A 13,638-nucleotide genomic window follows, 5' to 3' on the forward strand; every position below is an offset into this window, starting at 1 on the left:
AAATTAGGAATCACGTTCTTTCGGTAGTCGTTTGAATGTCTATAAATATTTGACAAAGGTAATGTGTATTACTTTGTATCAAGCCTATATTCAGCAATGAACAGAAAACGGCTCATATGATGATAATCATTAAGTGTATCAGACACACAAAAATATACTCGAACAATTTTCTCTTTTTTACGTTACACAAAAATACCGTTTGGATCAAAACTATTCTAATAAACAAAAACGTAAAATAACTATTCCTTCCATATAGGTAATACGTACTTACTTGATAACTGTCCATTTATCTACCATCTTTATCTTTATTACTATTATGAATAGCTTCTGATCAATTTATTTTATTGCGGCATCAGACAAATAGGTTTTCATCTTTAGTCCTATAATAAAATAAAGGACCAATATAAAAATTGTTTTCAAGAAATCTATAATATATTATGATCATCATATATCTATTATCGAAACATGATTAATATCCAAAGATCGAATCCCAGCCTAAATCTCTGAATTTTACTAATTCATATTGGGATTTAAAAATTCCAATTACTCTTATTTTAATTTTAAAACTAAACTGCTGAATAGATTTTGATAACATTTCTATGGAATCAATCTAAAAGTATCTATATTCATTCAGTTGAAAAAAAAATTTTCAAATTATCTTAGAACTCCGTCCTTTATAAATATAAAGGACGGAGTAATAAAGAAAAACGAAAAATAAAGAAAATACAACCGACTTGAAGACCTCCTCCATTTTTTTTTAATTGTAAATAATTGTCATTTACTGCGTGCTTCAGAGGGCATGTGAAGCCTCTGACCACTAAGCCATGTTAGGGACCTACATTGACTACAAATATAGTGAAATTAAAGAGGTAATTGAAATCGTAACTTCATATAAAGTTAGGAAATTTATTAAATTTAATAATTTATTGCACGTGTTATACACACATTTATTTACCACTCGTGCATCCTACTCCCAAAGCAAGAGTATATACTCAAAGGACTTATGAATAGCCCAGACGGCCTTAGTGAAGTACCAGTGAGACAAATTATAATGTTACAAAGCGCTATAGCGATGCTTACGCAAATACTGAATACGATATTGAATTGTTAAATTAATAGGCAGATGAGATTTCATGTTGCGAGAACGGAAACGAATATGGCTAGAGGCCCTAAATGCATGATCATTACATCAGCCGTTAACCGTCCAGTGCCGTACATAAGCCTCCCATCCCCCCTTGGGGGATTTTGCCAATAGTTGGCATGCTATGCAGACGGGTTAGCAATCGCAGTTGGGCTTTGATGTTTTAAGAGCGACACTGCTTGGACAGCAGTGTCGCTCTTAAAACCCTCGACTATTATGTTGAAGTTAAAATGCATTATATATATTTGTAATTATTAAAAATATCTACAATCTTACAGATTTACATCTGTACATAGATATTACAAGTTGACTAACGCATATCATGTAGAGACTCTTTTCAGTTAGAAGGAGACTAATAATAATAATATATTATTTTTTAACTTTTTAAGGCGCTAAGGAATAGGTAAACTTTTTTATTTTATTTTTTTGACAACTTATAATGGCAAACAAGCTGACGGCCTACCTGATAGAAAGTGGTAACCGTCGCCTATAGACATGAGCAGTACCGCAGACATAACAGAGTATACTGTTTCGCCCATGATACCCCCCATGCGTTTCCATTCCTGAGGACTCAGGTGTTATTCCTCTGTACTCAGTAAATTCACGCCATATTCCACCCTTAATGACGAATGGGACAGAGGTACCCAAGCAATTGACTTTTGTACAAAGTCTCCCTCTGGTACTAGTATTCTTATCATTACTAAAGTCTTATTACATTACTGCTAATTATTTCATGAGGCTACACTCACAGGAATAGTTTTAATGCCCAGTATACAAAACTAATACAATGAAATATTCTTATTTACTTCCAATTTTTCTAATTTAACATCTATGATAGATGAAACACATCTACATATCTATCAAAAATGTATACATATATAATACATCACTGTCTGAACTTTAGTTAAATAAACTTGTAGAAAAATATACGAAATATATTTTTCATTTCACTAAAGCTCACTCATACTTCTATGTTTAAGTTGCATAAAGACAAAATCTTATATCGTTATTATTTAAAGTTTGAAGTTAAGAATAATGACGTGAATTATTATTTTGCATTTTAACGAAGAAAACGTTGGTTTAATATACTTCTGACTTTAAAAGTAGTATTTAAAGTTTAAAATATTAAAATCTCCACTAATAAGTACAGAATCTGTATATTTTCTGGTGTGTATTTTTTCTTTTGCAGGAAGAAAGAAACTACATAAAATTGCGACATCTATTTAAATTTATGTCAGTGGATACAATATAAACATTAAATAGCTGAATATAATTTCAATTGAATTGAAGTCATTATCATCATCATCATCATTTCAGCCATTAAATATCCACTATTGAACATAAGCCTCCCCCTATTTGGGGGGTTTTGCCAGTAGTTGCCACGCTTGGTAGGTAGGTTGGCAACCGCAGTTAGGTTTTCAGTGATGTTTTAAGAGGGACGCTGCTGCTCATCCCTCAACTATTAAGTTCCCTTTAACGAAACCCATGGGAAATAAAGGGGTGTCCCATTCTATAGCGGGACCACGCGGCAATTGAATAGATTTCATAAGAATTAAACACTGGTTGATTTAACTTTTATAAAGAACGGATCCGCCCCGTCGTATCCGCATGCAAACCGCTTATCTGAATAAAATGGAGCAATCGTACAATTTTAATCTCGGTAAAGTGGTGGAAATCTCAATGGAGTTTCCTTCTTCTTCTTTCACGCTATCTACTGAACGGGCGTTATAAAGGCTCTTCATATTGTACACAGTATCTGTTTCTTAGAAGTTTGCATAAAGAACACAAAAAAAAATATAAATAAATTTAGCCTAATAACTGATAGGAATTTATACAAAGTCGAAATAAAAATAGTCGTGTTATTTCTGTTTCTTAGAACTCACTATATAAAATAAGAAAAAAAGAGTAGCATATGGAAATTTATACAGAGTCCGCATAAACATATGTATACGAGCGATATCATCGGAAATTCCGAATTGATTTTGATTATTCTTGGTAACAATAAGGTCGACTCCCGCGTTGATACCGTTTTATTTGTACGTCAATTATTTGTATAATTCTTAGAATGACAAACAAGTTGAGTGCTCACGTAATGGAAAGTGGTAACATTAGCCTATAGGGAGATAACGGATTGTTAGTAATACGGACTGCCAGTCCCATTACTAGCAATATACTCTATCAGGTTGACCTCCACATGGTCCCTCCTGGAGACCATCGTGCTAAATCCCAGGTGTATTCATCTCTCTTTCCATTTAAGAGTTTCCTCTCGTCTGTGCAACTAATTCATGCATCTTCTTCCAGCCAGTTCTATCCCAGGCCATATCCTTGACCTCCCTATACGACATGACACCTAGTGTTTCTTTTATCTGTCCCATGTAGTTATTCCTCGGTCTTCCTCTTCCTCTTTTGCCCTCTATTTTTCCCTCTACTATGCTCTTAAAAAATCGTCATGTCGTATAAGGTGGCCCAGCATTTTGCCTCTTCTATTCTCTATTATTTTAATTAATGTTCTTTTCTCGTTCACTCTTTTCATTACGACGGGCTAATTAATCTGTTTCTTCATTCTCACCTGTCAACCCTCACTCCTGGCCCGCCAGTGTTTACTGTTAATGCGGAGGTGCCATACCATTATCATCTTTATAAAAAAAATCAGTAGCCTATATACATGAACATCACAAATTATATACTATGATATCCATCGTACTTGTCATGCATTGTTATTCCTCAGAACTATGGTGATAAACCTCCATACCCTGTAAATTCACTGTCATACCCAAACCTTTTGTAACCTACCAGCCCTAATTATAAACACCAAGATAGTCTATGAGGGAGGCCTATGTTCAGCAGTGGAAAGTTAACGTTAAATGATGATGTTGATGATTCTAACTTTTAAACAGAAATAACTGTATAAGCAGCGCTACTTCACAACAAAACACAAGTGTGTACCTATCATCTTAGCCACTGCTGAATATAAGCCTCCCCTATACACTGCCATAAGGAACGGTGTTGAACCACCTGCATCCACTGACTCCCTGCAGTGGATTTGAGGTCATCACTCCGTCTAAAGGGAGGGGTCGTCCTACACTGCGTTTGCCCGTACGAGGTCAACACAAAATTTTTCTTCCTAAATGTATCTACGTCTTTTATATAAAATCTCCGGTAAAAATCGTTTACTGTGATCAAATTAATAAATTAATAAAATCGCATCTCGTATTCAATACATTACTAAACCGAGAGTTAGTCGGAACCAAAGTATGAGCAAACAAGATGATCAATTTAACATTTATTTGTGTACTTACGTGCACAATCAGCTTTTAGTACGTGGCTTTACGACCCTGTGAACAAAAGAATTTATTATGTAATTTATGAGAAATAATGTTACATAACTGTCAAAGAAAGAAGAATGCTGATGTTTTTTGGATATACATATATATAACTGTATTTTTATTCTTTTACGTACCATGTTTCATTTGACGAAATAAAAATAGCTGTGGTAGACTGACAATAACTTAATTTATGATTTTTGTGAATTTGTGACATAATTTTCAACGATAACTGTGTATATGAAGCATAATTTTTGCCTGGTAGTGTATGATCATCGCAGCTTACAGATGTCTCTAATATTACAGTACCAGAGGTACGTCTTGAATTACCGGCCCTTATGAGCTGAAGATCTTGAATGACAGTAAATAGCAGTTTTACTGCCTTTACACTATTCAAAAGAATAAAAAAATACCCGATTAGCTTTTCATATTTCATCATATTTCAAGCAGTTAAATCTATATCTATAGATTGCATCTTTATTGTATGATAATATTAGTAGGTAATAACTAAAAAAATAAAAGAAATTATAGTTCTTAAGAGAATTAATTTTGTATAAATATTATATTCAGATTTATGAGGGAGCAAAACCTGTATTAAAATATAAATATACTATATTAAAATTACAAGGATCAAATTAAGCGTATCCGAAATCCATGGCATGTATAGAAACATTTTTTAAAGTATAAATGGGATAAGATATACTTTTATATCCTATCCTATTTTATTTATAATAGAATCAAGTCTACCTCAAAAAAGGTCTAAGCAATTAATGATAATAAATAAACAAATAATAATGAAATTATCAAATAAACTGTAGATAACAAGATACCTAGATTATAACTGTACTACTACAAGTAGGGCCGTTCACAAGCAAACATTACAAGTCTTAATTAGTTTCAAGGCGACTCAAATTATCCGCATAGATTAATAAAGGAAGATCGTTATCGCATTCATTAGGCTCAATGAACACTTTAATATACTTTAAACCGTTGTGTAACGTCAGTGGACATAAAGCGGCGGCACTTGCACCAATTACAAGAGCAAATACAATGAAATCTCTGTTATAAATTAGATTGAAGTACATTATAAAGGATTTTATCTGTAATACTATTTATTGGCTAATACTATATATATGGCCATTTGTATTTTCTCAGAAATTGAAACTTCACTTTTCCTCATGACTGATTTCCAAAGGCAACTATTTATTACTCGTAATATATGATAATTTAGGCAATATGGGGCATTTCACACCAAGTGCGATTCGAGCCCCAATATGAGTCGCCTCTTTTTCAATGGGAAGTTTCAAAATGTTTTTTTTATATAGATTCATGAATTTTAATAATAAACATGGGTAAATTACACTGCAGACGTAATCTTTTATTCTCTTTAATTACGATAACCATATTTTTTATGCAACTTAAAATTGCAAACAAGCTGACGGTCCACCTGTTGGAAAATGGTAACCGTCGCCTATAGACATGAGCAGTACCATGGACATAACAGAGTATCCTTTTTCTCCCATGATACCCCCCATGCATTGCCATTCCTGAGGACTCAGGTGTTATTCCTCTGTACCCTGTAAATTCACTGCCATATCCCACTCTTCAAACCGAAATACAGCCATGTAAACATAGCTGCTTCACGGTAGAAACACGAATGGGATAGAGGTGCCCAAACAAACGACTTTTGTACAAAGTCTCCCTCTGGCACAAATTGTGATGAACATTTCGTCATAGTCGTAGAATACTGACGGATCTTTATATGTAATATTCGTCAGATCCGTCAGTATTCTACGACTATGACGATTTATCTTAATACTTTTACAACTAATTATTTAACTATTAATGATTTCCTTAATAATCTGACTGTTACCAAAGCACACAATAATTATATTCTAATTATAATCATTAAAAGTTTTAACGAAGTGAAGAATTTCACTTTCAATTTAATAAGTCCAACTTTCTTCTGAACTTAGACGATTATTATAGGTAAATATATAGTATACATTCTAAGTAATTATAAAATGATAATTGTTAAGTTTGCTACTTAGTAAGTTCTTGTCGTATTCTCTTTTTTTTATTTACTAACAGTAAACGCGACTTCTTCTACGTGACATAAATAAAAATAGTCAAACTTTCTTCTGAACTTTGACGATTATTATAGGTAAATATATAATATACATTCTAAGTAATTATAAAATGATCATTGTTAAGTTTGCTACTTAGTAAGTTCTTGTCGTATTCTCTTTTTTTTATATACTAACAGTAAACGCGACTACTTCCACGTGACTTGGATAAAAATAACCTCTGAACTTCTCCATCCACACCACAAAATCGAGCAAATTCACATTGGAAAGGCAAAAGGTATTAAGCACTATTAATATTAAATGAAATGAGAATGAACAATGAGTAACAATAAGTAGTAAACATCTGATAGTTTTTTTATACAACTTTGAATATCAAACAAGCATACTGCCCACTTTATAAAAATTGGTCACAGTTACCACTTTACCTATCTATAAGCATCAACAATATAATGAACATAACAGAGTATACTATATAATATACGATGTTATGTTAGGTATAGGCACAGTATTTTTGACGTGTTTTCTATCAATAAATAAAATAAAATAAAAAAACAACCAAAAATTGTGGTGTATAAAAAAAAAGAAATATCTTTATGTATGGCCGCTTGACTAAATTGTAACCAACTTCCTCTGATTATTATATTAAATATATTATTCCATTAAAAAAACGAAAATTGAATTTCAGAATTATATATATATATATATATATATATATATATATATATATATATATATATATATATATATATATATATATATATATATATATATATATATATATATATATATATATACAGAATATCAGTTCCTTTTTTCTTAGCTGAACTGCTGCTGAAATTCACTGCTGAACATAGGCTATTGGGGTGGTTTTACCAGTAGTTGTCACGCTTAGTAAGCGGGTGGCAACCACAGTTAGGCCTTAGTGATCTTTTAAAGGGGACGTTACTACCCACCTCTTGACCATTAAGTTTCCTTAGTCTAATATTATGGTATTATGACAAAATGAGAACAGTGATCTATCTGCGAGAATAATTCCGTTATTACTAAACTATTAAATATTTTATATTATATAATAATTATTAACTATTTTAATGGCAAATTTCGCATACTAAAAAAAAGTGAACAGTAAGTGAAGTAACTTATTTTTACTTTTACTTTCCTAATATCTATCAAGTTGAAATATATCACCACTCTGAAATGCATCGCAATTGGCCATATCATTCCTATTAAATTCACCTATCCCAGTGAATTCAAGAGAAATTAGTCCGACTTCATCCTCAACATTTCATTTTCAACTGGTGCTCCGCAATTTTATACCATTAGCATAAATGGGTGCAACATTCCATCTTTATCCATTACAGAGATCTCACTGCATTACGTACATTTAAGTAAGATGGTATATAATAAATGATGGCTCCATCTGGTGAGTTCAGGAGACCCAAAAGCTAGAAGTTATAAATCCAACACAAAATTCGGTAACTACAAACAAAAAGCCATTTACGAGTATGCGGGAATTCACAGGGATCGATTATAAGATCGGATTTAATAAACGTACCTTTTAGATAACACGACGTATTAATAAAGTGGCGATTAATCAAAGTAAATGGCCCTTTGCCTGAATTCGTTAAGGACTTATTGCAGATTATATTATATTTGCAACATAAAGAGCTAATATCTAAGTCTATTTAAGTAAACTAATGTTATAAGAGAAAAGTTTTTTTTTTTTTAGTAATAGATATACTTAAAAACAGACAGACTACATTTTGTTGAAAAATAATATAAAGATCTTCTTCTTATCTGCCTTATTTACTATTTTTGTACCTTTTAACCCTTTTGCGTGTATTCTATAAATATAAAAAAAAATGTAAAAATATTTATATAAGTATGTATTATTGAATAATATCTAAATAATAGGTAAAACAAAATTCAATGCAGATAAATAATTTTTGTTAATATTTACGCAGGCCAAGCCACAGGATATAGCAAGTAATTAAAAGAGTATATTAGCTTTAGTTTTGTATTTTATTTTTAAATGAAACGGGTTTAATTAAATATATTTTATGGCATAAATACTTTTTAACAATAGACAAAGCTTTAACGAAGGACAAAAAGACACCCAATTAATGTTTGGCTCTTTCCCCGTTTTAATTAAAGCAAGCTACTGTGTGTATAGCCATATTAACTGTATATCGGGTCACGTACACCTTGTATGCAGTGTGGGGACAATTAAGAAAGTTTAATAACTATATGTGAGCTAGAACGAAGTTATCTCAGACAGGATAAGACGAGGGATCGCGAGAGTTGAGAAAGGTCATACGAAAATTTGCGCGCGTTAAACATAGAAAAAGGTCAAATAGTTTAAAATTTTTTGCTTGTAAGACTGTACGTACATATAATTTTACTTTAAAATTATTATTATTATTATCAGAGAAAAGAGTTCTTTAGATTTTTCTGTAGTATATCATATGCTGGGTTGATCCAAAATTTGGGCGAAAAAAGTCACTAGCTTAATAATATTTTAATAAGATGTACGTGTATACTTGATATCTATCAAAATAATTCTTAAATAAAAAAATGTATAATAAAGTAAATATTGTATGTGTACGGACGATATTAAGGAAACAAACATATTTACAAATTTTGTCTGTCTGTCTTTCTTTATGTTTGACGTCACGCAAAAACTACTACATCAAATTGGATGCAATATTCACAGTTGTATCCTTGCAGGCCTAACTTAAAATCTGGCGTAGATTTCATCTTGATACACTATTTAAACCTAGTCTATTTCATTAGTTACTTCATGTACGTGAATTTCAGATGTTTTTCAACATTTTCTAGTAGCTGGTAAAAATGTAGTTAGCAATAAAATTCATCTAGAAAAGAAAGAAATACGTAACCTACTTAAAAGATTATTGTTAAGAGAAATTTATTATCTATCATTCTGGGAATTCATCCTCATCTATCCATCTAAAGTTCTAAACTAATGGATCTGAGAAAGGTAAATGAGAATTGCTTTGGGAGAGTGGAGTACTAGATTTTTAAGTGGATCTTAGGGAGATATTAAGTAAAAAATATTGCTGTGGAACAAATGACGCTAAGTACCTAAAAGCAGAATTTAAACAAAATAGTTTAATGAAGATTTAAAAAATATACAGCAATTTTTATATCAATGAGGCATACAATTCATATTTAGCATTCCTAATAATAGAGTGACGACCTCAAATGCATTTAATGGAATTAATAGATATAGGTGATTTAGGACCGTTTCCTAAGACAGTCTATGAGGAGGTCTATGTTCTGGAGTGGATAGATAATGGTTAATATGATGATAATTTCTAATAACCCTTTCTCTACACCTTTTTTTTTCAACTATCTTATTGCTATTGACTGCAGATGGCTGCAGATAAATGCTGATGATATTCTTAACTTTCAGAGAGGTCTTATAATGTCTAAGGGCGCCCTAGCTGCTTTGACCTCGGCTTAATATGACGTAATTCGACCCTTGGCAGGAGACTGGGGGACAATGGTGGCCAGTAAAGGTTGGAATGCAAAGCACCTATATATTTTAAGAAACCTGATGCAACGTAAATAAAAGTGTGTATATACGATGTATGTGTGAAAAAGTGTAGTCAAGAAAGGATGGTTCCAATAGAAGTTGTCGCGATAGTCAGAGGTGAGTTTCACTAAAATAAATTAGATCGTACCGCCCCACATCTGTCACACATCGCAAACTTCAAACCGAAACGTAATCATGTAATCAGCTGTTTAATGACTGAAACACGAGTGAAATAGAAATACGCACGCACACGATTTTGTAAAATTCTCCATCTGGTAAAATTGTATTAAAAAAAAATACGAAAACGATTACTTCTTTTAAAAATATATCAACATCTTTAAAAACATAGGTGGTTGACTGGGAGAGAATGTTATATAGTATTAAATCCGCCTTTTATACCAGACATTTTTTTTGTTATGTAGTCACTAAAGAATAAATAAATAGATCGATCTCCCTAATATACAAAACACAAAGAGATACAATAGAATTGGCGTCCTTTTCTGAATGGGTTGCAAATTGGTTGTTTGTATTAAATTCTTGAACATTAAATCAAATAAAAGGATAACAGAATCTTGTTAGTCTACATCTTATTGAAAGTATTTGTCAAAACAATGATAAGGATTTTTCTTTCCGCCTCTAGAGGGTAGACGCGTGAAAACTCCACAACTTCGGAAGTTAAAGTGAGTCGCGTTCGATTTCGTCGTTTCTCAATTCTGTAAGGTATCAAGACAATCTTCGTGTAATAATATTCTGATTAAATATGACTTTCAAGATATAGATTTCCCAACAGACCGTATACTTCATCGCTCATTCATTGTTTGGACATCACTTAAAAGATTCTACAGGATGAACTCCCGTGGGAAAATAATACTTTCGAACTGACTTTAAAAGAAAGAGGGTCACAATTCGATTGTTTTTTTTATGAAACTACGTGATATCTTCATCAATTCTGAATCATTTGCAATCATTATTTATACAATAAATAATTATCTGATAATAGTTTATGAAATAGACAGAAATCTAAAAAGACAATTGTAATTATGATAAAAAAATAACGAATCAAATATGTTTTTTTTTTTTATTTTATTTTGAATTAAGAACTGTTGAATTAAGAATACGAAATCGTATGTGTATTAGTAGATATTGCATTACCATAAGCAGTTTATCACTTAAAGAACAAAAATATGTATTATACCCTATTTAAATCGGTTCTGAATTAGTAACGTAATCGCGTAACATGGTTACAGAAAATCAATATCAATTAATTGGGAATCTTTTTGGAAGTATATTAAATTATATTAAGTAGACTTCTTCATTCAGCAGACAAGTACATCTTCATTAGTTCACAAATTCGTGAAGGTATTGCGTACTTTTTTATTTTTTATAATCATTTCGCAATTAAACTTCAAGGCCGGATCCACACTATCGATAATAGTGGTCTGGATTCGTTCTCACTCCGATCTTGATGTGGTAAAATATTATTATATAAGAAACAGTGCGTGTCTTCTGCAGTCTAGTCCCTTTCTGATCCAGTCACGCTCAATCTCAAATTCTTTCTTTACTTTTACCACAGATTTCTTATCACACCGAGATCAGATCAAGAACAAGCGAAGTATCGTTCGAGCTTAAGTATCCTTATATGGCTAATAGGTAAATATATAACTCAAATAATTGCCTAGATGTACCTGCTATGATCAAAATAGAACGTTAAGCCCATATTCGAAAACTAAACATGCCACAACCTTTGGAAGTACCTTAATATTCATGTAATACCCAGTTTAAGAGGATTAGTGTCAGCATAGTTGTTTAACTTCAATTTACTGGGGCAATTTAAAGCGAAATTGTACAATAGTTTGGTGATATTCATTTGTGTCTTACGTAGATGTCCCCTTTATACACGTGCCATGTTAATACAGAGTAACAAGGATAGATGAATAGTTACATTCTTACCTGTTAGGTGTCTCCACCTGTGATGTATCTCATGGCCTTATGCTAAATCTGAGAGTACTCTGGATATTCAACGAAGAGAACTATTATTATACACTAGACTCCAATTTCTAATCGTTATTGAAATTATATTATACAATTATTTTAAATTCTGAATTAAATTATATATAAAAATAATAAAATTTTCTGCAATTTCAATATTCAAAAACCGAATTTATTTTCTCGTAAATTCATAACCAAATTCAATATTCAAATTCTATTTTGCATATCTTTTTATTAATGATTCGATTGGTTGATTATTATGTACCTTCTAATTCATCAATTCTCGCCTCTTCCAAGAGGTGCCTCTTGATTGATTCTGCGTATAGAATATTAAGGATCTTAAAAACATAACAATAAAGTCGAGTTTAAAAGGTGAAGGCCGAATATTTCATACTATTCCATTACTGCCAATTAGGAAGGCAAAACAAACATAGTAATTCTTAGACATATAACGTACAACTGTATCATAAAATATGAGAGCACAGTGAACCCTGTTGGCAGAATGCCAGTGAGTACGTAACTTGTTCTATAAGCCTGGTTTCAATTCCTATGTTTATTTATCAATCAAATAATATCTATTTTATTTATCTAATACTAAGAATTAGTAGTAAATTTATTTTTAAAATAGTTTTTATACTGAACACTGGCCAATCAAGGAGAAAAGAGAAAATATTTTTTAAATGTTCAGCTTGTATTTATTGCTTTCGTGATATACTTGGGCACGCACTCGATCCAGATGTCTAAGAAATGCAGATTATTATCCCAACCAGACCAGCTGTTGGAAAGTGAAACTTTTCAATTTAGTATAACTGAAAAAAGAAGACTATATCGAAGACAACCTACAGAACTCCATCTTACTAGTTGTCTAACGGACAGATCTAGATAGCACTGCGTCTCGAATTGTTATGTAATCATTTGAGACATACCAAAGATATTGACCTAGTATGGAAATATTAAAAAATAACCTTTCTAATATTTTGTTTTGACATTGAGACGGATTAAATCATATTTCTTCTGGTCTAAATTATTTTGCTATGTTGATGTATGTAAAATACTTTGAGAAATGTTAATTATATATATAAATTACCACCAAATAAACACGATTTTATTATCTAAGTGGACACATAATACAGAGAGATCAAAATGTGATTATAAGAATACGAATAATAAACAAATTATATATATGTATGTATATATATATATATACATACATATATATATATATATATATATATATATATATATATTTGGAAATCTTCTTCAGGGGGAGTACTGTACAGAGCTTGGCGTCACAGTGTCTCATCTCGCACTGCAAGCTGTAACTCGCAGAGTCCGTAAAGACGTCGATACGGGCGGGAGTAAATTCTCGTTATACATATATAAACATACTATAGTTATAATATTATAGTTATACTTTCTTCGTGCATCAGAAAAAAAAGGTATAGTTAACTATTAAGTATATAAAAAGAAACTAATATATTTGTAAATATGAAATAATTTCTCTTTCTCGTTAATAATTTACAATGTTTGATGCCTACAATG

At 31.5% G+C, this 13,638-nt stretch overlaps 1 protein-coding gene across 2 annotated transcripts in view; it reads right to left on the reverse strand.

Annotated features, from left to right (window-relative positions):
• The window catches only part of LOC113518905 (angiotensin-converting enzyme-like), a 244,579-nt gene that overhangs the window by 87,035 nt on the left and 143,906 nt on the right, over positions 1-13,638 (reverse strand). The window contains exon 2 of one of the 2 annotated variants that reach the window (XM_052898564.1): positions 4,441-4,476. The exons of the other annotated variant lie outside the window; for it this stretch is intronic. The gene's annotated coding sequence lies outside the window, so the exon portion shown is untranslated. The remainder of the gene's footprint in view (positions 1-4,440; positions 4,477-13,638) is intronic. 2 annotated transcript variants of the gene reach the window in all.

The sequence above is a fragment of the Galleria mellonella genome, unplaced genomic scaffold, assembly GCF_026898425.1.
Source record: "Galleria mellonella isolate WM207_F2 unplaced genomic scaffold, CSIRO_AGI_GalMel_v1 utg44, whole genome shotgun sequence".
Taxonomy (NCBI): domain Eukaryota; kingdom Metazoa; phylum Arthropoda; class Insecta; order Lepidoptera; family Pyralidae; genus Galleria; species Galleria mellonella.